The sequence below is a fragment of the Carlito syrichta genome, unplaced genomic scaffold (assembly GCF_000164805.1).
Source record: "Carlito syrichta isolate Samal-C Ts95f unplaced genomic scaffold, Tarsius_syrichta-2.0.1 Scaffold316020, whole genome shotgun sequence".
Taxonomy (NCBI): domain Eukaryota; kingdom Metazoa; phylum Chordata; class Mammalia; order Primates; family Tarsiidae; genus Carlito; species Carlito syrichta.
In genome coordinates, this window is record NW_007260116.1 from 112858 (window position 1) to 116503 (window position 3646).

Genomic DNA, 3646 nt, shown 5'->3' on the forward strand with positions numbered 1-3646 from the left:
GTATACTCACACAGACCCAGAGGCTCCAGAAAACTGGAGGGCTTTAGTTATAGCCTTTGTCTTCCAGTGGGCCCCTGATATAAGAAAAAAGTTGCAGAAAATTGAAGGATTTGAAGGAAAAAGTTTATCAGAATTAACCGAGGTAGCCCAGAAGGTCTTTAATAGCAGGGACTCACTTGAAAACCAACAAGCCAAAAAGATGGCCAAAGCAGTACCAGCAGTTTACAGGAGTTAAGCCCAAGCAGCCAACAGGGAAAAGAGGAACTGGCACCGGGTGAAAAACTCCACTAGCAAACAATCAATGCATCTACGGTAAAAAAAATTGGTCACTGGGTAAAAGACTGCCCAGACAGGCCACCCCAACCATAAGAGTGCCCTCCGGGGGTGTGCCCACCGAAATCTGCTCCTGTGCTTCAATTACAAACTGACTGATAGAGCCAGGGCTCTGTCAATTCCCCCCCAGAACCCAGTGTGAAACTTATGGTGGGGGGAAGCCCCGTCCACTTCTTAGTGGACACAGGAGCTGAGTATTCAGTTCTCCAAAAGTACAATGGCCTGCTTCAGAATAAGCATTCCTTGGTCCAGGGGGCAACCGGGACTCAATTATGCCCCTGGGCCACTGAAAGAACAATAAATTTGGGAAAAGGGAAAGTAACTCATTCATTCCTAGTAAGGCCAGATTGCCCATACCCGCTCCTGGGATGTGACCTCTTACACAAGCCTAAGGCCAACATAGGTTTTGAGGAATCCACGGCAGCAGTAAACCTAAACCCACCAGGGGCATCAAAAATTATTGTTACTGTTCCCCTAAGTCAGGAATAGGTGTTAACAGAAGGTGGGGCCCCTCTTGACTCTTCAAGCGCCATACTGCTGGCTCAGTCATACTGTTGGCTCAGCTGTAGACTGCGTTTCCCCAAATCTGGGTCAAATTAAACTCCCCTGGGCTGGCATCCCATCAACCGACAGTCATTGTACAGCTCAATAGTCAGGCAATGCCCATTAGGGTAAAACAGTACCCTATATCCCCAGAGCCCTGAAAAGGCATAGCAATCCACATCCAGCGTCTCTGGGAAGCTGAAATCCTAGTGCCGTGCCACTCATTCTGGAACGCCCTGCTTCTTCCTGTCAAAAAGGCAGGCATGGGAGACTACCGCCCTGTCCAGGACCTCAGGGAAGTCAACAGGTAAGTGGAGGATATCCATCCCACAGTCCCCAACCCGTACACCCTCCTCAGCGGGTTAACTCCAGAGAGGCAGGTATACACTGTCCTGGACCTTAAGGATGCCTTCTTCAGCATCCCATTGGCTAAGCAGAGCCAACAATTGTTTGCCTTTGAATGGACAGATCCTGAAAAAGGGGAAAATAGTTAACCTGGACACGACCCCCACAAGGATTTAAAAACTCTCTCACGCTGATCGATGAAGCTCTCCACCAAGACCTCCAAGCTTTCCAGCAACAGCACCCTGAAGTGACTCTGCTACAGTATGTAGATGATCTGTTAATCACAGCTACATCAGAAGGTGAGTGCCTGCGTGCCACTAGGCACCTGCTTAAAGAACTTCAGACTCTGAGGTATCAGGTGTCAGCAAAAAAGCCTCAGCTCTGTGTAACTGTAGACACAAACCTTGAGTATAACCTCGAAGGAGGCAAAAAATCCCTGACTGCCCAGCGCATTCAGGCTACAGCAGGTATCCTGGCCCCAGGAAGCAAAAGGCAGGTCTGGGAATTCTTGGGAGCTGTAGGATACTGCCAACTATGGATCCCTAAGTTTGCTGAACTTGCAAAACCCCTCTATGAAATAACCAAGAGACCAGAGGCTAAGTTTAAATGGACACTGGAAGGGGACAAAGCTTTCCAAGCCCTTAAAAACATCCTGGTCTCAGTTCTGGCCCTGGCCTTGCTGGATATTGAAAAACCATTCCATCTTTATGTGGAGAAAGATGAGGTGTTGCCTGGGGGGTCCTAACCCAAAAGCTCGGCCCATGGAACAGGCCGGTAGCCTCCCTGTCAAAAAACTGGACCCAGTAGCCTCGAGATGGCTGCCCTGCCTGCGGGTTATAGCAGCCATTGCCATGTTAGTAAAGGACTCAGACAAACTAACATTGGGGCAGAATCCGACTGTCACGGCCATGCATGCAGTAGAGTCTTTACTCCGAGGGGCCCCTAACAAATGGATGTCAAACACCCGAATAACCCATTATCAAGCGCTGCTTTTAAATCAACCCCGCATCAAGTTCCAGCATACCTCCAGCTTAAACCCCGCAACTTTGCTACCGGAAGAAAGTCCCACGGGGCCGCTGCATTGTTGTTATTAAACAACTGAGTTCCAGAAGCTGCGCTGGGACCTAACCGATGTCCCGAGAACAAACCCCAATCTAACACTTTTCTCAGTTGGCAGCAGTTTCATCCAGAATGGGGTAAGGTATGCAGGGGCAGCGGTGGTCACTCTACAGTGAACTATTTGGGCTGAGCCTCTTCTGCAGGGAACATCAGCCCAAAAAGCAGAACTGACTGTCCTAACTGGGGCCCTAAAAGCAGGTGAAAGAAAAGTTGTCAACATCTACATTGACAGCAGGTACACTTTTGCAACTGCACATTCATGGGACAATTTACAGGGAGCAGGGATTGCTCACCACAGCGGGGAAAACTATAAAATATAAAGCGGAGGTCTTAGACCTCCTGGCAGCAATATGGGCCCCCAAACAAGTCGCCATCATCATTGCCCAGGCCACCAAAAAGGAAACTCAAAAGAGGCAATAGGAAATAGAAAAGCAGATCAAGCAGCCAGAGAAGCTACTTACTGCAAAACCACCTGCCTGTTGGCACAGCATCCTCCAGTTCTATGTAAGCCACCAAAGTATACAGAAGAGGACCTCCTCGCTGCACAAAAATTGCAGACAACCTCAAACCCAGACAGATGCCTCAACTTCAGGATGGCAGAACCTTCCTCCCTCAAGTCCTGGGACAACAAATCCTAAGGCAGCTCCACAAGGGTACTCATTTGGGAAGGACAAAACTAACCAAACTTGTGAGAAAAAAATTCTATCTCCCTCATCTGGACCAGCTCGCCCAGGAGCTCATTCAAAGCTGAGTGTCATGCCAGACTAACAATGCTAAGGTCAGTGTATCCACCCAAGGGGTCCGAGATAGGGGACTAACCCCCAGGAGACATTGGAAAATATACTTTACAGAAGCCAAACCTGGGCAATATGAATATACATATTCTTGTTAGACACCTTCTCGGGATGGGTCGAGGCATTTCCTACAAAAACTGAAACTGCTTCTGTAACAGTAAATAAACTCTTAAATGACATCATACCAAGATATGGTCTACCTATCTCAATAGGCTCAGATAATGGTCCAGCATTTATTTCTAAACTTACTGAAGGTATTGCAAAAACCTTGGGGATAAATTGGAACTTACATTGTGCTTATCATCCCCAGAGTTCAGGACAGGTAGAAAGAATGAATCGGACGCTTAAAGAGACCTTGACCAAATTAACCCTGGAAACTGGCGAAGGTTGTGTAACATTCCTTCCCTATGCCCTCTTAAGGGCCAAGTGTACCCCCTCCATCAAGTGTCTAACCCCCTTCGAAATTCTGTTTGGACGGCCCCCGCCATTACTTCCAAAAATTGAACTGGAAA